This window comes from Nannospalax galili, unplaced genomic scaffold, assembly GCF_000622305.1.
Source record: "Nannospalax galili isolate Female #2095 unplaced genomic scaffold, S.galili_v1.0 scaffold578, whole genome shotgun sequence".
In the NCBI taxonomy this organism is placed as follows: Eukaryota; Metazoa; Chordata; class Mammalia; order Rodentia; family Spalacidae; genus Nannospalax; species Nannospalax galili.
This window is the reverse complement of record NW_008342282.1, coordinates 4,428,447-4,455,215: the sequence shown is the minus strand read 5'-3', so window position 1 is coordinate 4,455,215 and position 26,769 is coordinate 4,428,447.

Below are 26,769 nucleotides of genomic sequence, written 5' to 3'. Positions count from 1 at the left end.
GCTAAATCATTGCCAAGGGCCATTGGTCCAGGGAGGCCCGAATGGGTCCTAATATGTGTAATATAAAAGGGTGTACTCCTCTTAAATAAACAATCTTGTATTTTCTGAAAAAGGGCAGCCACCCTGCTGGTTGGTTTTATAACACCAGCTGTCTCTAGCACAGCAACTGCATTAACTACATAGGATGAGTCAGAAATAATATTAAGAGGACCTGAAAACTTTTGAAGAACCTCCAACACAACCAGACATTCTACTATTTGAGGAGAGGTTTCTGCATATTGTCGTGAGAACACCTTGGAACCCATGACATATGCCCCCTTCCCATTCTTGGAGCCATCTGTATATATCATCAATCCCTCTTTCAGTGGAATGGGAGATGTAACTCGGGGAAAGACTACAGGATGGAGGGCTGCAAACTGCAGCAAAGGATGCCTTGGATAGTGATTATCAATTCTCCCCGAGAAGGTGGTAACTAGTATGGCCCAGTCATTTGAGGTGGCAGCTAATGTTTGCACCTGAGAGGAATTATAGGGGACCAAGATAGATGTAGGGTGCTTGCCAAAGTGTTCTATAGCCAATTTTAAGCCTTTAAGTGCAAGTTGAGCTATAGCCGTGGGGTACCAGTCAATTATTTTTTGGGGGGAAGCGTTCGGGTGAACCCATAACAGGGGTCCTTCCTGCCATAAAACCGCAGTGGGCAGCTTTCTTGTTTTAAAAACATAGAGACAAAAAGGTTGAGAGCTGTTAATGCGACGTAACTGTGCTTTCTCTATTGCCTCCTCTACTAGGAGGAGTGCTGTTTCCGCAGCAGGGGTCAAGGATCGAGGGGAAGTAATATGGGTGTCCCCCTCCAAAATGTCAAAAAGAGGTTTTAAATCCGCTGTGGGAATTTTGAGAAATGGGCGAAGCCAATTAATATCTCCCAATAATTTTTGGAAATCATTTAAAGTGCACAAATCTTTTCTATAAATTTTTATCTTTTGTGGACGAATCACATCAGGGAGAATAACAGTGCCCAGGAATTGGCCTGTATCAGAAAACTGGACCTTTTCAGTGGCGACTTGAAGTCCCCAGTATTGCAAAGCTTTCACCAGCTGTGGGTAAGCTTTTTCAAGGGTCTCTCGCTCTTGATGACACATGAGCACATCATCCATGTAATGAATAATAGTTATCGCAGGAAATTTTTCTCTAATAGGCTTTAGAGCCTCCTGTACATACAGTTGACATATGGTGGGACTGTTGGCCATCCCTTGAGGCAGCACTCTCCATTGAAATCTCTTATCTGGCTCCATATGATTAATTGAAGGGATGGTAAAAGCAAAGCGCTGCCTGTCAGAGACATGCAGGGGGATAGAAAAGAAGCAGTCCTTTATATCTATAATGATTAAGTTCCAATCCTTAGGCAGAGCAGAGAGGACCGGAAGTCCCCGCTGCACTGCCCCAAGGGGATACATTTGCTCATTAATAGCTCTTAGGTCATGTAATAACCTCCATTTTCCAGATTTCTTTTTTATCACAAAAATCGGGGTATTCCAAGGGGAGGTAGATGGCTCTATATGCCCCAAAGCCAGCTGCTCAGTGACCAGATCAGTTACTGCAGCCAATTTTTTGGAGGTCAAAGGCCACTGAGGAACCCACACCGGAGCCTCCGTTTTCCATGGTATGGGCCGTACTGCCTCAGTGGCACCTAGGAAAAACCCAGGCCTTGTCTGCCTTGATTTGGGTTGGGTGCTATGGGTTCTGTACACCCCTGTTCACAACACCCCAGCCCTTTTCCTCTCTCATACCCCATTTTCTTCATATTTGGATTGCTTGTGGTGAATATTCATTGGACAGAGTAAGCCCGAGGTCGTGCATAACATCCCGTCCCCATAGGTTGACAGGTAAAGGGAGGACATAAGGAGTGAATCTTCCCTCCCGCCCTTCCGCCGTCTTCCAAGTGAGGGCGGAAGAGCTGATTGTGGGATGGGCACTATAACCCAAACCCTGTAATGAATGGGAAGCCTCGGTAATCGGCCAAGACCTTGGCCACCAATGGGAAGAGATGATGCTCTTATCTGCCCCAGTATCTAGGATGCCTTCAAAACTCTTACCATTAACCTGTAGGAGCAGCTTCGGCCTATTTTGTAGGCTGACAACTAAATAGGCTGAGTCCTGACCCGAGGATCCCATCGGCCTATTTCTAAATTCCTGGTGGGTACTTGGAAGGAGTAGCAACTGAGCTATCCTATCCCCTTTACTGATAGAAAATATGCCTTTAGGGCTAGAGCACAAAACCTGAACCTCAGGGGTACGCTGATTGTCAATTATGCCAGGGTGAACAATCAATCCTTGCAGGGTGAGTGACCCTCGGCCCAGAAGGAGCCCTACAGTCCCTTGAGGAAATGGTATGGGCAAACAGGCAGGTATGGGCTGCACTGCCATTTGAGGCATCAATAAGAAATCGGAGGAGGCGCGCAAGTCCAGTCTTGTGTCATCCCCAAGGGGGCTTTCTCCGGGGCCTTGATGAACCGGTTCCCATATTTTTGTGGGCCCTGGGACCATGGGCCCGCTGCCCCGTTTTTTGGATCCTCATTGATAAAGGTTGCCTTAGGAGGGAGGACATTACCTCTCAAATCCCTAACCGAGCGACATAGGTCTGCCTTATGATAGCCCTTGCCGCAGCGGGTGCAAAGAGCAGGGGTGGGCCCTCTGATTTCTACAGTCTCTTTTCATGTGTCCGGGCTTTCCGCAGTTAAAGCAGACCCTTTTTTCGGGCCCCTTAGGGGGGCGTCTCTGGGACTGTAAAATGGCTGCTGCCAGCCCTGCATTGGTAAGAGGGCCCCCTAACTCTCTACAAACCCTAAGCCAGTCCTGCATCCCTTTGTTTTTTCTAGGGGCAATGGCGGCACAGCATTCCTGAGTGGCTTGTTCAAAGACAAGCTGTTCGACAAGAGGCATGGCTGTCTCAGAGTCTCCAAAAATGCGCCCTGCCGCCTCCGTCATCCTAGCCACAAAGTCAGAAAAAGGCTCTTGAGCTCCTTGTATAATCTTTGTTAATTGGTTACCTCCCTCACCCTTCCTAGAGAGTGCCTTCCAGGCCCTGATGGCAGTGCTTGAGACTTGTTGGTATGCTCCCCAGGGGAAATTTGTTTGATTGGTTGCATAGTGTCCCTGCCCTGTCAGCATGTCAAAAGTCCATTCTTGCTGTTCTGGTGTCAAAGATATAGCATTGGCCCTGGCTTGTTCTTGAGCTGCTTCATGCCAAAGGGCCTTCCATTCCATAAACTGGCCCATGCTGTTAAGCGTGGCCTTGGCTATTGTTTGCCAATCAGTAGGTGTCATGGAGTCTCTCGCCAGCCTGTCCAATTGTGCCAATGTGAAATTGGCGGTGACGCCATACTTTCTGACTGACTCTGCTAATTCTTTATTTGGTTATATTCCACGGGTGCGTATACCCGCCCGTTCTCTAGGCCTTCAAAGACAGGGAAGGCCGAACGTAACTTCCTCCGCACTTTATCAGATAGGAGGGAAAAAGATCCTCGGTGGACCTCATACGGAGGGGACGCTGAGGGGGCCACTTGTGAAGCGGCCATCACAGAATGTGAATGTTTTTGGTGTCTCTTGTTGCCTTGTACATGATCATCCGGATGATATCTTTCTTCCTCATACTTCGCTACTTCCTCATCTAGCTCCGCCTCCTCCTCCGGGTCAAGGCTCTCGTCCTCAGAGCTCCCGGGGCTTCCTGAACTACTTAATTGCAGAGCCTTTAGTTCTCGGACGGGGTATATACTAGTCCCTTTGTCCGGCCTCTCGACAGGCAAAGAATCTCTAGGCTCTTTAAAATACGCTCCCTTGTCAACAGACCTTCCGGGAGGGCCATTTTCCTTATTTGGGGCCCGTTTCTTTTTTCGTGCACCTAACCTCTCACTGCGTTCAGTTTCTGACATGCTATCCTGGACTTCCTCAAGAACATTTCGACTTTCCGCCACAACGGCCTGGCATGTTTTATACAACAAAACTATAAGTGCTCCCAGAATGATAACCAAGGCCTCAAAGCTACCTTTCCAAGGTGGAAACAGGTTCAAGCCAAAGTCCAGAAAAAACATACCTCTCTGAACGTCCTTACCTGCAGTTCTGAATCCTCCTTGAACTCAAGGGGTGTCCGATGGTGCTGAGGATGGTTTGGTCGAATTCCCGGGTTTCGGCACCAGTTGTCCCGTGCTATCGTCTCGCCAGCAAGAACGACGCGGCACACTCAGGATCCTTCTGCAGAAAAGCTTTAATGCATCTTGAGAGGGAGAGCACTACTCTTGATTGGTCGCAAACTCATCAGCCCATATCACGCCACGAGGTAGGCAGAGACTAGAAGGTGGAAAATTACTTCGGGCATGCGTACTGACTTATTTACTGCTCAGCATGAACCGGATGTGAGCGCCATCTTGTAATGGCGTCTGCAGGGATGGCAGGCGGCTCCCCACAGTTTATGTTATATTCTAAAATGCTGAGCGCCATCTTGTAATGGAGTCTGCAGGGACGGCAGGCGGCTCCCCACAGTTTATGTTATATTCTAAAATGTAGTCAAGTTTATCTACCACAAATTATAACAAATGTTTGAGTTAAATACAATAAATATTCAAAATATGCTCTTAAATGTTAAATATACAAACGAGTACACGGAGCTTATGTACTTGATTAATTCCACTGTTACATTTAATTATAAGCCCTTCTTAATCACTAAGGAGATAATTATACAATAAAATAATTCATGATAAAAAGTACTGGAAAATTGTTATCACAGTCAATCTTTTCTTGATGATTTGGATATGATATCAGTCAAAGATCTGGGCTGAGAATACCTGGGCACACAATATTTAAAGATCCACTGTATTCACTAAAATGGAGAATACGTATATTTAAAAGTCAATCATTTCTTTGCTATTATACATAAATTTAAGTTTATTGCTATATAACGATAGATTATATTTATTTGAAAACCCCCTTCTGTCTGTCCTCAATCAAACTAATTAAACATTTTATTTTATTATGATGTACTGATTATTATTAATGGATTCTAAATTATTTATTTTTACTCTTAAGGGGATGGAGTTAATAACTGTTTTATTTCATCACAATTATAATTTATAGATCTCTTTCATATATTTTGCCCCAGCTATTTGTCTTAACACAGGCTCAGATTCTGTTCCTGTTTTTGGATGTATAAAAGTGATAGAAGCACTTAAAATGCCAGCTGTTGCATGTTTTACATTTTACAAGTGAGACAGAATATTTTTAATACTATCATTGAAACATAAACCTATTGCCTGAGAACTAGACAAATGCTTTGAATGGTTTCAAACATGTTAGCATAAAACCCCAGAAATTTGTAGTGCATTAGTTCTCAATTATGTCATTACAGAAAAAAAAAAGTAGTAAATGAAGGCTTAGAAAACACAAACATTCCTGCCGTCAGGATGTATACACAAACACAAAATAATACACAAATATATGCTTACTATTTTCAGAGTATGGAAAAAGCTATAAAGAAATGTACAGGAAGCCAGGACATAATTCAGACACAAAATTTGGAGCAATGGAGCTGGAACTGACCTGGAAGTCACCTCCCCTGAAGGACAGCTCTCATACCTTTGGCGAGTGCTTCTTAAGCTGGTAAGGGAGAACATCATTCTACAGTCCAACTTCAGCTACAAGACGTAAAAACCACATCAATGACTAGCACAGCAAATGACATTGATGCAGTAGTGGCACTTTTATCAGGGAAGAAATCGAAACCTACCTCATTGGACTTAAAGCCTACTCAATGGGAATAAACTCATGTGTGGTGCTGAAAGCTGCTAGAGAAAAAAACAAGTTACATATAAAGGAAAACCCATCAGAATAACAGCTGACTTTTCAATGCAAACTATGAAAGGAAGAAACTCTGGACCAAAGTATTCCCAATTATAAATAACCATAGATGTGCTTTCAATTTGTGACTTACTCCACTCTGGGGAAGATGGATGCAGTCATGAATGAATAGCTGTAAAAGGCTGATGGAAGAGTTGCATAACCAAAATAGATGTGTGTCAGGATTCTTAAAGACCAAGTGTCCACTTAACAGTGAAGAAGATCTTGGTGTGTAATTAAATAAGACACCAAGGAATGGGGCCTAAAAGATTATTTATAACAGTATGGAAAAGGTGAAGTGATGCAAATATGACTTTCAGAGGCATTAAGTAGAGAGAGGGAGGGCTATTCTTTTGTTACCTTTGATGACCATGATACCATGGATACATGATTGTTCCTCAGAAATTCCACCCTGTTAATGGACACAGCTGTGAAAGTAAGAAAAGTACTGCCAAAAAGATGGTTAGTGTTTCATCTTCCCAAAATGATTGAAGTGCTTCTAGAACCTTGGTGATGGCTGTGAAGGTGGTATTGGTGGCAATGCCAATTTTGGTCATGGACTTAATGTCTGTGATTGTGGTGGCTTTGGTGATAGCAGTGGTGGCAGCATTGGATATGGTGGCAGTGGGCCTACATATAATGGATTTGATAAAAAAGGAATTTTGGAAGTGGTGAAAGCTACAGTCCTGTTTGACAATTACAAAAGTCATTCAATTTTGGACTACTAAAGGAAGGAAACTTTGGAGGCAGAAACTCTGGCCTCTGTGGTGGTGGAGGCCAATAATTTGCTAGACCTCAAACCCCAGGTGACTATAGCTGTTCCAGCACCATCGATATCTATGGCAGTGGCAGAAGGATCTAATTATTACAAGAAATGAAATGTTGTAGCAGAAAAGAGCCAGAGAATTGACAAGGAATCTACAGGTGACAGATTTGTGGACTCAGCCCAGCATGAGGTTGGCAGGGCCCAGCTACTACAAAGAAGATGTATTTTAGACAACACTCATATGTAGGGCTGGATTGCTGTATTTGTGACTAATTGCATAACCGGGGTTTTTTTGTTTTGTTTTGTTTTTAAGTTTTTGTTCCTTGGAAGTGTAAAATATTCCACCACAGGGTTTTTAATGTAGACTTTTTCTCACGCATGCTGTTGATTGCTAAATATAATAGTTTGATCATGATGCTGAACAAATTTTTTTTAAAGTAGATTACAATTAGAAATTCAATAAAATGGCCTACTATATGTAAATAAAATGTAGGAAAATCATATGATTATACAACTATCTGATAAAATGAATCTGTGGAAATTCAAGCATTGTGTTAAAAGCTGTTAACAAATGGTAACAATTTTCTTTGTGGATAAAAAGAAACATTAATAAATTTACTGCTCCCATCATACTTAATGCTAGTAAAACATAAATTTAAAGAAAATTTAAAAAATATTATTAAGCTAGCAGAAATAAGTGAATATAGCAAAGTTGTAATTTCTTTATCTATTATGAAAAGCCACCTAAGCACTGAGAACTCAGTCTGCTTTCAATAAATTTCAAGGAAACAGTACATTATTATTTTTAAAATATTTTTATTGAATCTATGAGAATTTCATACAGGATATTCTTGTCATATTTTGACCTCTCCCCATCTCTACCACCACCCTACAATTGTCAATGAATTAATGTTCTTTATTATTATTAATATTATTCTTTAAAAGCCTACTAAATATAATACCTGTTTGCTAAATGCTATTGGATATGAGTCCATCTCTTGGGACCTGGTCAATCTATAAAGCCTCACACCCTTAAATAAAACTGACTCTTCCTCTCCCAGCAGCTATCAATTGCCAATAGTTCCTCAGCTAGAGGTGGGATTTCTTGCTCAATTCTCCTATCCATTCTGGATTTTGTCTGGTTTAGACTTGCAAAGATCTTGTACATGCTGTCATTAGTGCCATTGGATCATTTTTATAACTACCCAGTGGTGTTCAGAAAACATATTTTCTCTATATTTATCTACCATCTGTGTCTTGAAATAATTCTACTCTCTTCTGTAATGATTCCTGAACCTTGGTAGGAAAGGTGGTGATATAGGTTTACCATCAAAGCATCTAAAGAATAGAATGGAAAATTCATTGACAAAACATTAACTTGAAATGAGTGTCCAAAACTAAAAGTAAAATAGGTGGCTTAACAGAGTGTCTCATTAGAAATTCCCTGTCCTGAAACAGCCATGTAGAAAATTATTTTGCTGGTTTCATCTCTGCAGTCATTTTATTGCTTTAGCAATGCTCATGGGTGTCAGGTTGAATCTTGAACCGAAACCATAACTTGGTAGCATCATCCATTTAGTGGTCACATCATTTTCAGAAAGAAATAATTGCAGACTTATGGAAGCTCACACCAACATTCTAGACATACACTGAGTCAGTCAAAATTTTCAGGGTTGGAGACTCTGAATTAAAGTCCTGAGTGGTTTGGGATGTTATGAAGTTGAAGCCCAGATTTTAATGAAGAACAGAGGTTGTTTGAAATACCAGGAATATGGGACATTCACACAAGGAAAATTGTAGGCAGTGGACTCAGGTCAGGCAGAGGTCATATGTGCAACAGACAACAGGGTGTTAGGTAACCCAGTCTTTGGAGCCCACCTGATGCTCCCACTAATCATATGTTGCCAGAGTTCTCTTGGGGTCTCTTGCATGATCAGACAAACCATATAACATCTTTTTATGTTAATTTATTATGGTTTATTCCCTTGGGTAAGGAGGGGGTGAATGGGGGGACTTACATAGAAACACACACCAGGCACCCAGCTCTGCCCTGCTTGCCTCAACCTGTAGTTCCAGATTGCTTCCACGCCTGCCCACAGTCTCCTTTAACTTTTGCCCATTCTTCTTGGACCCTCAGTCTCACCCTAGGTCGGTAAATGCCCCCTCTCCCTTCCATAGGGGTGAGACGCCTGGGCCAACTTTTTCTCTACATCCACCACCCTGAATTCCGTAGTGGCTTGCTGCTTCTATTACAAGATGGCTCCCAGATGCCCCTCCCACAGTCAATTCTCTGCAGCATGTCCTGACCCCTTGGAGGAAACAGGCAGTCTGGGACACATTCCAGGTATCAGATATGAAGCCGTATGTTTGATATTTGCATTATTGGATTTTAGTCTTGCTTTGGTCCAGATATTCTTTCCTACTGTTAGGTAGCTAGACAGGTATTAGCAGGGTCAGCAGCCTTTGAGAATGGATCTCTTCATCTTAATTAGCTTTGCCTCCATTTAAGTTTTAATTCCATTTGAAAGGGTGGTTACATCAGGGCTTTGTTGAAGTCCATTGAGAGAATATTAATTATTGGACAAAAGAATAAAATCTGAAGGACCAAAGAGAGATGTCTAAGTTGTTAAGAACAATATCTTCTCTCTCAGAGGTCCCAAGTTCGATTCTCAGCACTCACATGGTGACTAGCAACTGTCCATAATTCTAATTATGGGGGATCCAACACTATCCTCTGGCCTCTCCAGGTTTTGCACAACACAGGCGCACTTAGACACATTCAGGCAAATCACTTATATATATAAAATATAAATTGATAAATAAAATAAACTCCAAGTTATATCTCTGGCCCTGGGTAGAGACATGAAACTTTATCCCAACACTATTATCTCTTTATGTAAAAGTTAATATAACTTATCCTATCAACCACCTGGCCAAGAGACCATCCTTTGAGAAATTAGATTTACCAGAAGATATGCTAAGGAGATGTGATTAAAATCATGTCTTTTTTTTTTTTTTTTTTCTTTTTGAGACAGGGTCTCTCTGTAGCCCCAGCTGTCTTGGAACTCATTATGTAGACCAGGCTGGCCTCAAAGTCACAAAGTGCTGGGATTAAAGGCGTGAACCACCATGCCCTGCTTAAAATCATGTCTTTAATGATACAGTGTATTTTACTCTCAGGAGCCCATCCTGTGATACATGTCTTTACTGCTAGGTTTTCCCCTTCTTTGACTCTTAGCTTTAAAAGAATTATTTTTTTCTAACCATTTCCACTTCTTTTGATAACAACTGAAATCTAAACATGATTTCTTTGAAAATGCAGCGTTCCTCAGTGTATTCGCTGAAGTCCCTTTCCTTTCTACAGCCATTTGCTGTTACAGTTCCTGACCCTAAGTCACAAGGCATGACTTTCTCTTCCTATTCTTCACTGTCCCAGCAGTAGTTGCATTTATAGGTTATCTTCTTTGTTGTTTTTCCCTCAATTGCTAAAAAATGGTCCTCAAGCTTCCTTCTAAGTCTGCTTTCAAATTATCTTATCAGTGAGACTGAAAACCTACAGAAGACCTTTGTTTCCTGGTAACATGTTTTACAACCACGAAGGGGCACATTAAAAAGGACCTCTAAGGACAGAAAATATGCCCATATTCTTTGACTCAGATAAGCTTTTTCTGATGGTCCAGCACTACCAGAAGTTACCTGTTGACTAAGACTATTTTGGGGTAATTCAATCTTCATGCTTTCTCTTTCTGTCTTTGCCCCAGGTCTGTTTGCCCCTTGATTCAGTACTGTCTTCTTAGGAGAAGGAAAGGTTTGTTTATCCTTCTCTCCTGGACTTCTCCATTGGGAATAAGTACCATACATAGAGTGCGTATTTAATGCCTTTATTTCTTTTTGCTCCAGGAGTCTCACTTACCCTTACCACTGTCATTCTCTTGGGTCATGAGACAGCTTTGCTTTACTTTAGGAAAAGAAGGGGTACAAATACAGCAGCCTTGAAGGTATGAGTTCACAGGGACAAGACTCTGTCCTAAATAAATGGCACTGATACTATCTTGGATCATGTGTGTTTCCATACAGCTGGGCTTCTAAGGAACTTAATTGACTTCCCTTTCAACACAGTAAGGAATGTATTCCCTGGACTTGGCCCATGTCATCCTCAAACAGGATCATGAGGTAAGTTATCACTATGAGATTCTTTCTCTTTCCCCATTCCTCCATATGCTCTCAAGGTATCAATACATATACACAGTAGGCGTAAATTCCACACCTCCTATTCTTGCTTGATGGGCTGTGTTCTGACTTACCATTAGGTCCTCTAGTTCTCAGAGAAAGACAGGACACCACTTAAAGTTCCTGCAGCTCTGGTAAATCACTCACCCTATTAATCAGAGAGGTCATGGAGATCAAGAGAATGGGCTGTGATCAGTGTACATTCTGCAGTAGTTGGGTCAATACAAAGGGAAAAGTCATCAGTGTTTTCAAGGGAATCTTCACGGTTAGCATGAACGTTACTTATTCTGGCAAATGAGACAAGTAGCAGAGGAGAGACTGAAGGAACCACAGGTCTCTTCCCAAGTCTCTAAAAACATCCCCTAAGGAACTTAATTTACATTTCACAATATACTTTGTTAATATTTGACCACCCACCTGATCCTAAGGATACAATTGGAAAGTACAGCCAAAGAGTGGACTGGTTGGTAATACAAACCAAAGGAAGCTAGATTAGTCTTTAAAATGGGCAAACAATGATGCAGACCTTAAAGTATTCCCCATTAAATTCTGAGTAAGATCTAACAGCATGCCTGGCAATCCAATATCAGCTTTATCAGCTGTCTTGAGGTTAAAAGACTGCCATACTTTCAAAACCATAAAAAATGCTATGAATAGTTATGATAAGTCTCCAAATGTCTCATTTGCTTTATAAATCTACAAAATCAGATTATAGCTGTATCAGATACCACCACTTTGGTAAACGGGTCTGGCAATTGGATCTCTGGATTTTCATGGTAGAAAAAATTGTAGCTATTAAAATCTTACTAGACATAATATTACTTTTTGGACATTGTAAACTTAAGAGTTATCTTAATTTCATTGCCTATCATTTACAAGCAATATATATTCAGATGGTCTTATATGTCACAATCTAAATCCATCTATGTTTGCTTGATTACAACCAAATATTTCAAAGTCAGCAAGCGAAGAGACCTTAAATGCGTTCATACCCTCTTTCAAGCAGGAAGTAGCCATACAACTTGATGCCCATTTCCTAAATGACTTTAGGGTCTTGAATCTTGATGGAGGAATGTTAGGTACCTAGACAGACATGAGGAGAGTCAGGGACCATTGAGGAATAACCCCTCCCTTGTAATTAATTTTGAGTTTGTTAAAGATTTAAAATGTGATATTAAAATCCAGAAATATCAGTGCTTTGTTGAAGCCCACTAAGGAAAATATATTTTCTCGTGGTCATAAGAATAAAATCTGAGTTCTACCGCTCACCCTGGGCATGACATTATAACTGCCCCCAAATTTATATAATTTTGTCCCTTCCTTTAAGAGTTAAAACAATTTAGCTTGTCAGTCATGGGGACAGGAGACCACCCTTGACAAAGCAGGTTCACCCTTGACAAAGCAGGTTCACGTCCTTAAAGAGATAATGTACTTATCTACTCAAGTAGATTGATATCAGTGATTGCAGATCTTCATTGCTAAGCCTTCCCATTTTCTTCAGTCATAAGTCATAAAGTATGTAACTTTCCCTTTTTCTCTTTTTCACATGTTCTGAGAATCCTTGCTCAGAAACTATACATTCTAGCTCTTCCACTAAACACTCTTTGTCCCTTAATAGCTGCTGAACACACTTGCTTTCTTCTACCCCTACTCAAAAGACATGGCTGTTTCTCCTCTTCTCTATCTCTTTCCTCCCAGCACCTGTCACGTCTTATAGCTTCCCTGCCCTGTTATTGTTTTTCTCTCACATTCTAATAATATAGTCATTGAGTTTCCTTCTAAATTCATTTTAAAATTATTTTTATTAGAGACTAAGATCCTGGAAAGGAAAACTCAGTTTCCATGTAGCACTATGACCCCATTCATTCCTTTGAATGGGATTGTATCATATATATATTAACTTGTTTGGTTTTTAGGAGCTCATAACTGTTTACTTTCAGTCTTAGAAGAGTCTTTGCTATTTGAACCATGTTAGACCATAGTCTTACAAGACTAGGGGAACATTTGAAGTTGAATTGAAAATATTTTGCATATGTAATGGCCATAGTCACATGGATTCTAGGGACAGAATGACATGACTTGATTGTGAAATTTCCCACATGCTCATGTTTGAATGTTTCATCCCTATATAGCGGAAGTGTTTCTGCCTGTTGTGCAATTTGGGGTGAATGGGTCACAACTGATGGACACACAGCCATAAGGGCAGAGCTTTTGGACTGTAGAATATTCAACTACATCACATATCTTTCCTGAGACCTTATGTTCCCGTTTCCTGTCACATTGTAAATACTCACCTCTTGCTGCAGCTGCAGATCACATGAAGGCTATGCTTTCTCTGTAATGATATATGGTGCACTTTCAAATGATGAGCCCGCTTAAACCTCCATCCCTTGAGTTGCTTACTGAGTTTTTTATCAGAACAATGAGAAAAAAAAAAGTCATACATCTTGTAGAAATGGGAAACAAGCCCCACTCTTAATTAGCAAATTACTGGCATCTGATTACTACTGGGCGAGAAAGAGCTGATCTTAAAGGGAGGAACTCTAGATAGGCTCATTAGACCTCAGTGGATGAACTTACACTGAGGGGCATCTGGGGACACCTACTTGACACAATAGACCTTAACACAAATGAGACAGAATGCATGAATTCCAGTGGGGGGGGGCTATGGAAGGACGCCAATGAAGAAGGGGGTATAAAGATGATTAAGATGGTCTATATGAAATACATAAATATTCAATAAAAATTTTACAGAAAAGGAAAGAGGAAAAAATACATCTTCTAAACCTACAATTAAATCATCTGTGTTTCTCAGAGAGAAAGATAGAGAGCTGAGGGTTTTACATTTCTAGGAATTCATAATATCCACATAGAGATTCATTTTACTGTGGTAAAAAAATTTACATTTTGGGATGGTCTTATGAAATATGTAGATTTTTATCATCTTTTTATAGACATGTATAATTTTAAAGAACTAAAAACTACTATACAGCAACTAAATGAAACTAGAATATTCACATGTTATACATGTATCCATATAATATATATGCATATACAACAAATTTGGATATACATTTCATATACACTCACTCATAGTGTTTATGGCTCAGGTGTTCCAACTGGTTTAAAGGCTTTTAAAAAATAAGAGATTTAAATGGTTGTGAAAAATACACAAAAGTGAAATAGTATTTGGTTAAATGAAAATAATCTTTTAATATACAACCAGTTACTAGGAAATAATTAAAGGAGTATATCAAGAATTTATTTGTGTACACCTGATATATATGTGCTCTTTAATGCTATTATTTGGAGAATCATATGACTCAGAGTACTATCAAGGTGTTTTATCGCCTTTCCAAATTGTGACTTAGTTAACTTCTGTGATATTCAAAACATACAGGGAAGCAATAAACCAGAAGATATATGACATTTAACATAGCAATGTATTTTAAAATGACTTATTAAGGAACAATTGAAAATATTACACAAATTTGAAGTGTACATTTTTATAACTTTGACATATGTATATGCATGAAATTATCAAAGGTCAAGATAAAGAACATGCTCATCTTCCCTATATTCCTTGTATCTAGATAATTCTTTCCTCCCACTCAAAGTGTTGCTCAGATATTCACTGATCTGTCCCTGGTCAATTGTTCATAGAAGTACAGCCTGGCATAATGAAAAGCCATAGCACATATTACCACTTTCTACTTCCTATTCTTTGACATTCTTCCACTTTATAGCAAGTATAATAATTCATTAGATTTTTGTTTTTAATTTTTAAAGCTTTATGTTATTTTATTTTATGTATATGGGTCTTTTACCTGCATGTATTTAAGTGCACCACTGTTGTGCAATGCCTGCAGAAACCAGAAGAAGGTGTTGGATCCCCTGGATCTGGAATCACATATGGTAGCTGCCATGTGGGTGCTGGAACCAAACCTGGGTCCTCTGCAAGACCAATCAGCACTCAACTGCTGAGGCATCTTTCCAGCTCCTTCTTATAATTTTTCTTAAGAAGTAGTTTCTGTTGTGAATTTCTATATTTCTGTTTTTATGTATATAAATAGAACATAAATATGTACACATTTCTATTTTTATTGATTTTCATAGCTGTTAGCTTCTTTGTTATTACAGTTTAAGCTCTTATGAAAATATATCAAATTATCTAAAGATATCTACATTTCAATTAGCAATTTTATTGGGGCAATATCTAAGCCTTACGTGCATGAATCTCATGACAGGTACAGAGCCCTTTTTTTCTTTGGAAGGAAAATAACAATTTTTCAATGTAGTTTAATTTTTTTAGTATTTTGATTATACTAATTTCAGTCTGTTAATTCTATTTAGTTTCTAATTTAATTTAGATTAATACTGACATAATTTTTTCTTGTATTATGCTTTTGGTGTTATATTGAAGATGATGGCTCACACACTAATAAAAATTTTCTATTCATTTTCTTCCAAATGTTTTACAGTTATTATTATAATAAGTTTTGTGTTTATTTTATATTTTTAGGTTTGTTTCAGTTCAGTACAGTTCCATGTATCCCAGGCTACTCTCAAGTTTATTATATAACTGAGGATGAATTTATGATCCTTATACATTCTTCTCCACAAAACTAGAATTACAGGAATATGCCATCATATCTTGTTTTATGTGATGCTGGAGATAAAACACAGGACTTCAGCATGGTAAGTAAGCACTCAGCCAACTAAGCCATGTTCCTATTGTCTCAGTTTATCTTTGCATATAAAGGATTTATTTTGTATATGGGTAGCCAATGATCTCATACACTTTCATTCAACAAATCCCTTCTGATTTCTTATAAAATATACTAGGATACATAGCTATAGAGAATATGGCATATATACATATATTCTCTGGCATATATACATATATAATAAATGTGCTAGCATGTTTCTGTATGTATGTGTATATGCATGTGATTATATATGGTTCCATATGATTCAATGTCTTGGTGTGATCAATTAAATCTTTGCTCTATTATGGGGAAAGTGAGGTGGAAATATCTAGAGCTAAGAAAATGAAATTGATATGCTATTGTATTAGTCACTACTTATGTCATGTATGTTCTTATATGAATATTTTTAAATCCCTGCTAGAGATCCTAAAACAAGTATCAAAATTTAGTTCTAATTTTCAAATGTGGGAAGCAACCCCCAAGTCTGATGGTCATTCAAGAACAGTCCCTGATTAAATCACATACCCATTAGACCTAACAACCAAAATCAATTAAAAATTACTTTATGTACATGAGCTTTAACATTTTTCCAAATGAACCAACTAAATATTTCCAAATTTAACTGTGTGTGTGTGTGCGTATTTAGTGTGTGTGTGTGTGTATTTATAGCTAGGTAGGGAAAGTGAAAAAGGAGAAAATAGATCATGAATTTTTATCAAAAACTCAGAATTTAAAAAATCAAACAAAATTCACATCTTCTATGGAGAATTCTTCCTCAATATGCATTTTAAATATTTATGTTAAATTTTAAGTACGTGCTGATTGACATTAATGGAACTCATCTCAATAAATTAGCTATTTTTCTATAAACTTTGATCCTTCCCCCCCACAGACACATGATGCACAAAAGCAACATGGTTTAAATTACAGTATCTTGGAGAGAACAGCCATTCACTGATCAATAGAGTGATTTGTGGAGAGAGAACCTCAGTTAGTGCCTTGCCACATACCAAAAGAGACATTTGACACAAGAGAGTTGTTTGGCTCTGAATGTATTAAAATTCCAATTCATGAAATACACTCCTGTATGTAGAATGCATAGCATATAAAGTTTTATCAGCTGATTTGTCTTACTGTGAACTGACATTCCCAGAAAAAAAATATACACCTACATTGAATATTCTATAAGTCTAATTGACTGATTAAAACTTCAATTGGATTTTGGAGAGTTGGGATATTGCAGAGCAATAGTCAAATTATCACAAGCTATTTTAACTTCCTTAATAGCCATTTATTGTCAATTTCTAATGTATGATTCAATGTCCTTTCCACTATTAGATAAATCCTTTGGTAACATACAGACCTTGATTCTACCAACACAAAGGCTCAGAATATCACTTCGATATCATCAGTGAATGACTGTATTTTGAATAGGATGAACAGTGAGAGTAATATCTGTGCATGAATATCTAGTGTATCATTATGGTATTTTGACTCAATTTATAATTTTTTTGTACATTTTACCCAACTTAGTTTTAATTAAAGACATAGGCTCATATAGCCAGGCTGACCTCATACTCACTAAGTAGCCAAGAATGTTTTGTATTCCTTATCCTCTGTCTTCTGTCTCTGAGGGCTGGAATTACAGGTGTACAGAACCACACATGGTCTTACATGGTGCTAGTTTTCAAATACAGAGATTCATACATGGTAGACAAGCAAGGTAACAACTTAGCTATATTCCCAATACTGATATAACTTTACGTAATGCACTTTATGTTAGCTCTCACTTGGCAGACTTGAAGCATCTATAGTTTCAAAAACTCCCTAGCTATGTGTATTTATATTCATTTAACCACATTCTCCAAGTTGTTTTTTTTTTTAATTTAAAATTCTGACAAAATTCTTTATTAACTGAATAAAAGACAGTAATAAGAAAGTTTAGGGTTTTACAACAAACTTAAACTCCTCAGCTGAAATTTATGTTAATACTATTTTCAAAATGAAATGGGTGCTAAAAGTGTATATTTCTCAGTGAGAAAACCAGTAGGTCTTCTCATGAAAGCATCAATTATTTATTTATTTATAAAATTTTACTTATTTTTAAAAATACTGTATTTATTATATTTTATGTGTATGAGTGTGTATGTAAGTACACCCATGTCATACAATGGCAACCAAGTTCAGAAGGTATCAGATTCCTTGGAACTGGAGTCACAGATTATTGTTAGCCATCATGTGGGTGTTGGGAATAGAACCTGGATCCTCTGTAAGAGCCGCCAGTGATCTAAACAGTGAGCCACTTCTCCAGCCCCTTATATATTATTTTTATTTTATGTGTATGGGTGTTTTGACTGGATGTATGTAAGTGCATCACAGGTATGCATTGCCTGCAAAGGCCAGAAATGGGTGTCAGAATTGGAGTTACAGACCATTGTTAACCACCATGTGGGTGCTGGGAATCTAAACCGGGTCTTCTGGAAGAACACCAAGTGTCTTTAGCCAGGGAGCCATCTTTCCAGCCCCTGCAACATCAGTTTTAAAAGGTAGTTCAAGTGGGAAGAGCTCAGCCCTTTGCATAGTTGCCACTCAGTGAGAAGTCCATGTGTCAGGCACTGCCAGGAGTTAGTAGCTGGGACTCAAAACATGCTGCATCCAGAAGCGCTTCTCTTGCCAGAGGCTGGCTACTGCACAGACCACTCTTGGTCGGACAGTCATCATCATCATCTTCCAGCGGCTGCAAAGACCCAGCTCAGCTGTCACCAGGAACAGGAACCTGAGAGGTCTATAGAGTTCAGAAAATAAGCTAGAGAACACTGCTATAAAGCTGTGAAACATCTCAACTGCCACTCAAAGAATCTTGGGCTAGATATACATGAGTCAGCTTCTGCCTGCTTTGAGAACCTAGCTCCTGCTTTTACTCACAGTAGAATCCTGTGGGGCATCAGTCTGTTGGAAAATGCCTTAGACCACAATGGGGTGATTTGGCAACAGCCAAAGTGTAACCTACACACACTTGGACTCCAAATAACTGATTTTGATGAGGAAACCCAAACATTTCTGATGCTGAAGAATAAAGAAAACCATATTTGACAATCCTAATTAGTGTTTAAAAGAAAAAGAAAACAAGTGTGAAAATTTCATCCCAAGAAATCTGGCTGTATTCTTACCCAAATGTGTGCATAAAGGAAAGGGAGTGGGCTTTTACACTGGCACATTGATGTGTAAGAATTACAGGACACTGACATTCTAATGAGATATAATTTCTCTGGCACCCAGTTCAAATGTTGTGCAAGTCAGGTGTATGGAGTTTTTCATTTGTTGATAGAGGACATGATGTTAGTATGAAGAGTAAGATGAGAATGGATATGGGAGAGGGGTCTAAATACGATCAAATACATTGTAGGAAGTATTAGAATCTAAAATTTTTAAAAGGCGATACTATTTCAGAAATGTGTCTTTGGAAAGTACAAATCTCTATAGCAAATGCAGGATATGTAGCCAGACATAACTGTTTTCATTTAGTAATAGAATATACAGGACTTGATCCATAGTTTGATCCTGCATTCACCTACTACACTGTGATGCAGAAACCTTACTTGGGACACTGACATTGGAAAGAGATGACAGGGTGACAGAGCATCACCTTCCTGCCAGCTCTTTGCCTAGGGTTGTGTCCACATCTTCAGAGAGACAAACTCACCTAGTTGATTACTCTAAAAGGGTGAAGCCAGAAAAACTAGAATCCTCTTCTCCAAGTCATTCTTAATCAGAAAAAACAAAACTCCAGAAAAGTCTATTGATAGATCTTCTTTAGGACAAATACTAAAGGACAGTATTCAGGCCAAAAATAAGGGGCAATAAATTATGAAAACACACACATACACACACACACACAAACACACATTGATACAAACCAGTGTACATACAAATCGTGTTCTCTTGATTCTCTTAACTGGATTTTAAAAACAAAATGTTACTGTGATATCATGATGCAAAATATATTATTTTTGTCTAAAAATGGAATTTATTCAGTGGGAGTAGTGTATGGAAGCTTCATTATAAATAAAATTCTAGAGAAAATGACATAAAAAATAGCACATGTTCACAAGAAAAAAATTAATAAAGGTTATTAAATAGAAAACTAATCTGTGGTTTTCTACATAGACAGCAAGCTAACGTTTTTTGGAAAGTGATTTATTCCCTTTTTTCCTAATATTTATTTAGCATTTTTATTTTATGTGTATGAATATATTGCCTGCATGTGTTTAAGTGTGCCCATGTCATGCAATGCCCAGGAGGTCAGAAGAGGACATCGGATCCTCTAGAACTGGAGTTATGAACAGTTGATAGCCCTCTGTGGGTGCTGTAAATTAAAACTCAGTCTTCAGTGCTCTTAACTGATAAGTCATCTCTCTAGCCTTCATTTGGTCCTTTTATATATTAGGTAAGACTGAAGGAGTTCAGAAAAGTGCATTCAGGGATAAACCAGTTTTTGTTTTGTTTTTTAATTTTGCAAATTATCCTTTAAAATAACTAAATAAATAAATTAAATAAATAATTAAATAATAAATAATTAAAGACTAGTTCAAATATTTTTAACTTCAATTTAACTAGTGAGATAAATTTACATTATTAGATAAACTATCATTTATAGGGTCTGTGTTATGCAATTTCTGTCAAGACATTCCATGACCATCCCTTGAATTCAAAACTTTGATGCATAAACTTACAGTGGAAAATCTCAGCTCTCCTTACCAAGATTTGCCTGCTTACAAAGTATGGATCACTATAATCACAGAGTAAAGCAATATTTGCAAAAGTATCGGTGAAGTATTTTGTGTCTGATTTTGAAGACGTTTATCTTCAGAAATTATAATGCACTGTTCTAGTAGTCTCCTTTCTCAGTGCTGATGGAAACGGAGAGTAAATAGGTTAAGGATCCTGTTCATTGTATTGAGAAGCAGAAATATTATTGAATATATAAGCTTCTTGATACTGCAAAATTACAGTGCTCTTTAAAGTATATCTGTAATATTTTCCTATAAATACTATCATAAAGAAACTATTATCATGCTGTTCAATAGTTTGTATGCTCATTATCAGGTAGAAAGTTCAAACATTTTTCATAGCTACTTCCAAATTTATTTCCTCAGACAAAACCAGTCTTTCCATGTGCCCTCTGCTCTTGCTGAAGTCCTGATAGGTATGGAATTATTTTCATAGGAGATGGTTTCATGTTTAATAAATTAATCATGTTAGTGATATAAAGGTAATTATGAAACTACATTTTTGTCGTTTCATTTCACTTTGTTTTTTTCAAATATTTTTTCACTAAAAAAAATAAAATAAAATAAACATCGACTGTCCAAGCCTGTATAAAGTGAAAGAAAAAGTATTGTTTATTGTGTTTGCTAGAATTTTGTAGCAAATTGCAATCAGTTCAAATAATATTTGGGATTTATTGATAACTTTTTATCTATGTTCATTGGAGAGACTGACCTTTAATTTCCTTTTTGTTGATATTTTCTGCTTTTGGTATTTAGGTAATGGGATTTCTCAACAAATTATTTGGAAGTGCGTCTTCCTCTTGTATTTTAAGTAATAGTCTTTACCATCTATATACCTGACAGAAGGTTCTTAGTTGTAATATATAAAGATATAAGAAAACTGGTCATCAATAGAAAAAAACAATTAAAAATTGAGGCAATAAGTCAAAAGATGACATGCAATGACTGAGAAATATTTTTATGTTTAATATACTTACAGAAACAAAAACGAAAACTAATTTGAGACTTCATCTTACCCTAGTCAAAATGATGAAGATAAAAAATAAACAAACAGGGCTGGAGAGATGACTCAGCGATTAAGAACACTGGTTGTTCTTACAGAAGACCTGTGTTCAAATCCCAGCACTCACATGGCAGCTAACAACTGCCTGTAACTCCAGTCCCAGGGGATCCGACAGCCTCTTCTGACCTCCGTGGGCATTGCATGATATGGGTGTACTTACCCACATGCAAGCAATACAAGAATACACATAAAATAAAAAAAATAAATAAAAATTAAAATATATAAACAAACAACAAATGACAACAAATTTTAACATGGACACATGGAAAGGGGAACATGAATTCATTGCTGGTGAGAGTCCAAACTGGCAGAGCTAGAAGGGACATCACTGTGTAATTTCCACAAAAAGCTGGGAATAGTCTACCACATGATTTGGCCATATTACTCTTGTGCATATACCTAACAGCTTTCTATCTTACCTCAGAGATAACTGTTCATCTTTGTTCAATGGGGCTCTAGTCAAAATAGCCAGGAAAAGGAAACAACCTAGATGTCCATCAACTGATAAATGGATAATGAAAATCTGGTACATTTACACAATGAGATATTATTTGGGTGTTAAAACATAAATTATTAAATTCCCAGGTAAATTGGTAGTGCTTAAAAACAATCACGTTTGGGACTTATCCCAGATCCTGAAAGATGAATGTTGCATGTTTTCCTTCATGAGGGGACATTAGCTTTGAATCTTTAGATATGTGTGTTCCATTTGGAAAATACAAGGAGGTCATGAAACTAGGAATGATTTGAGTTAGCTTTCAGGGGAAGAAGGAGATAGAATATAGTGATATAAAGAGGGTTAAAGGAGTAATGGGACAGATATGTTCAATGGGATTGGGATTGGGTGGTCTAGATAGAAGACAGAGTATGGTAGTCATAAATAACTCTAAAGACCTTTTAAAAATGTCATATGAAAATATTACTGTAGAGCTTCCTAAATATATATAATATATATACATAAATAGGGTTTAAACGAGTTACTCTATTACATGGGGGCAATGCCCCTGATAGACACCACAGTCTATGAAATAAAAAGCCCAGTGCTAGGAATGATTAACCTTTTTTGAAGTGTTTTCCAGTGGGGTCCAATGCACCCAGTAACATTACTGAATAATATACCATTGCTCTTGGTTACCCTCTAGTACTTTATGCTAAGGCCTTATTGCTGAAGAGACAGCATATCTGAGTTATAAAACTTTCAGAAATCAAATTGGTACTGACCTCAAAACTTCATCCCTACCAGCTAGCTTTCATAGTTTTGGAAGGTGCTGTGCTTGTTACTAGAAGAGAAAAGTAATCACAAATCATACTCATCTGTAAAATCTGAAAGCTACAATAATAAGTGGCCTGACAAGAAATCCCCACTGGTGCAAGAGTGGCATGAATTCTATGGGAGTAATCATACATTTTCTGATTGAATTAAAGGACAACTCCACTACATGCCACCCACGCCTGATACCATTAATGGAACCAAGAACTTGTGGCTTGGTATGTCATAGATCCTAGAGGAGATCCTTTTACGGCTAACCTGCACTTTAAAAGGAAATATTAAACTGATTCCTAACGATTTATCGTTACAAGCCTAGATCAGTCCACACTGAGCTTTCATCAGAAAAGCTTCTTTTTGGCTGTTGATGGTGATTAACAAGAGACTCACAGTTGGTCAGCCCTCCCCCTACCCCATGAATCAGGGATATCAATGTAATGGGGGCAGATTTTTAAGAGTCACAGGTGGTAAATAACATTTAAAATGAAACAGTTTACTGGAAACAATTGTGCAATTTTGTATAAACTCACTGCATTTGTGACAGCATGCAGAAGACCTGTGCAGGCACAAGTCAGATTAAATCCCAGCATGAAAAGTGGAGAAGTGTAAAAAGCCCCACCCCTAACTGAAGAGATTTTGCCAACTGATAACTGCTGGGAGAGGGAGAGTTGATTTTCTTTAAGGGTCTGACCACTGGTAGATTGGTCCTGCTCCAGGGAGGTTAACCCACACCCAAGGTATTAAAGAACCTAAATGTGACTTGAAGGGCTGTTAAGCAAAGAGGACACCCCATGTGGGACAAGGGAAGGAAGGTGGATCTGAAAAGGAATGTGGGAGGGAGTTGAATATAACCAAAATAAATTGTATGAAATTCTCAAAAAATTAATAAAAATATCATTTCAAATATTTAGGATTTATTTTAAATATATTTCAACTTTTGTTGACATGCTGCTAAACAAAGACAACAGCAAAATGTACCTGTATTGACAGATATTGTTACCTGTGTCTCCTTGCCTTATGCTTAGAATGAATTAGGACACTAACTTGTCGATATTATCAAGAAAGGCAATAGTCAGTCTGGGCCACTGTGTAGCTATGAATATCATCACTTATGATTTGATGATACATGTTTTAAAATTATGCCCATATGTATATACTACAATAATCTTTCTCCAAATCACTGTTCAATCCAACTCCCCTGTTAATACCCATCTTGAGTTCATGCTTTCACTCAGTTACTATAAAAAGAACTCTGAGTTCATGCCTTGAGAGTCAAGTATTTTCAAACAGCTGGGGAATATTTTCCTAATTAGAAGCAAAAAATTCAGGTTGCTTTCTATATCATTGCTTCATTATACATGAATGACTAAGTTCTGGGTCAATAGTAAGATAAATGCAAAGACAGAGATCATTAATGTAACATAGTTATCCTGCACATGACTTCAATTTCCTAGGCAGGCTTACCAATTTCGGTCTACATAATAATCTAGGTGAATGAAAGGCAAATTGCAAAGACAATCATTTTATCAGTAGATATGTGAAGCATCACTATGTATAAGGTTAGCTGCTGATATCCAAGAATAAGAATCACAGATGACTGAAAGCATTCATTGACAAATGTGCTGACCTGTTGACAAGTTTAGCAATTATTGGCTTTTAATTTATTTGTATTTAATTGACTTCTCAGCATTTTGGAGTCCCAATTACAGTACGTAGGAATTTATTTGTTTAATAAAAATATTGCCAGATAGCACTGTCAGTTAGAAATTTATACCTAATTTCCCTTTGTGGGTAATTAGCTGCTAGCATCTCATGTCTCTTTGTGCACACAATGAACTTTTCTAATGAAATATATGTACTTTATTATTGGTAATTCTGCAAGATTTGTCATCAAATATACTTTTTCATGACAAAGCTAAGTGAAACAAACTGTTTCCTCTATTTACTCATGATATTTTTACATATGAATGGCCAACAAACAAAGAGATTGTCTAGTCTGAGTCTCTAACACAAGGTTTCTTTGTTGGAAAAGCATTGCACTTTTAAATTTCTATTTTCACTGTGCTATTCAGACTCTGGAATTGCAATCAGGTATATGAAAATTTGGATGAGAGCAGACACTTGACTGCTCAGCTCTGCATTGTGCCCCCAGGTCACCCTGAGCATCATTTACATCAAAATGATTCAACTCAAGGCTGGCACAATGCCCATTCTGGGCTAGAACTCAGAGATTTATATATGCAACATAAAAGTAGATATTTAAGCAGTGAAAAATCCAGGTATACTGTTCAATTTAATCGCATATAATTTTAAAAAGGTAATTGAATATTTGACTGAACTTACACATTTAATTTGTGGGGAGCCATGATCCTTTAAACAGAAAGTGAATGCTTATTTCTGATTTCACTATATAATTGCTTTTAATAGAAATGGTTTGCTTTGGTTATTACAAACACATTCATGATCTTAAAGAAATATGAGATACACTATTTGACTTCTAGATTTGATATTAGAAAAGTAGTAAATATGGGAACAGTTATAAAATGATTACTTATTGGAAAAATGTCAATCTTATTAACATTATATTATAGAATGTTCTCTGAGAAAAATCCTGTTTGTTAAACAATAACATGAGGAGTGAAAGGATATTAACAACTAGCCCCAGTATGCTATGACTGCCTTGCTAAATAACTATGTGTTATAAGCTACTTTTGCCAAGTTCTAGATATTCACTGTCAGATACAAATACTAGAAAAGTGAATCTGAAAATGAATAACTGTTCTGGAGAGATGGGTCACCAGTTGAAAGCACATACAGCTTTTTAGAGAAGACCTGAATTAATTCTTTGCATGAAACCTGGTAACCCATAGCCATCTGTAACACCAGCACCAGGGATCTGACACCATCTTCTGGATTCCATAGCTTCTGCACTCACATGTACACATACCTACTCCAGCCCATACACAGATATATAATTTTTAAAAAATCTTCAAAAAAAAAAAATAAACAGCCTATCTCACAGAATTCCTAGGTTCATCTGAAAGAAGTTATCAAAAATATCTTGTCTTAAATTATTGAAGCAAAAATATTTACTCTTCCCTTAGAACATGTTTAGGGAAAAAATTTGAATGTCTATAAACTTGAAGAATGACAGAAAATCATAAATATGCATTTACTTTTAGCATTACAAAATATTTTACATGGTGTCAAATACTTATTTTATTCTCGTTTATGTACTGATTTTTATTATGGGTAAGCTATCATGAAAAGATCATTAGTCATATATATTTACCTATCAAAAAATTAAAAACATTAACATGGTTACTTAGATTAAAAAATCTAATTGTGTGTAAAAGATTCTATCACATAGTAATTTTTGTGGGTATCCATAATATTTTGTGAAAAATGAGAAAATCATATGCTATCACTGGCATGACACATATCTCACAAAGTAAAAATGTTTATTATGAATTCATATATGTTATCAATATGCATTAGGAATAATTTATTTTAACAGTTTTTAAAAAATATTTTATTTATTACTTTTATTTTATGTGTATGAGTATTATACCTACATGTAGGTAAGTGCACCTGTGTCATGCAATGCCCATGGAGGATAGAAGAGTCTGTTAGATCCCCTGGAACTGGAGTTACAGACAGTTGTTAGCTGCCATGTAGGTGCTTGGTTTCGAACCTAGGTCTTCGACAGGAACAGTCAGTGTTAATCATTTAGCCATCTCTCCAGCCCCTTAACATTAGTTTTATGTACTACAAGCAGTAAATTAAACCATCTCTACTAGAGTATATTTCAAAGACACATTGAAATTGTTTTAGATATTCAGACATGAGTCATATGTAGTCTAGGAAATAATTCTAAACTGACTTGTGTGTGTATGAGTGGGTGTATGTGAATGTTTATGTGAGTTTGTATCTGTCTCTGTAAAACTCAGCATAGATAAGGTAGCTATGAATATTTTTATTTCTCTTTTTAAATAGAAGGAAAAACTGTCAAGAAATAATATATAATTTTTCCTTCACAAATATATACATACCTGGAT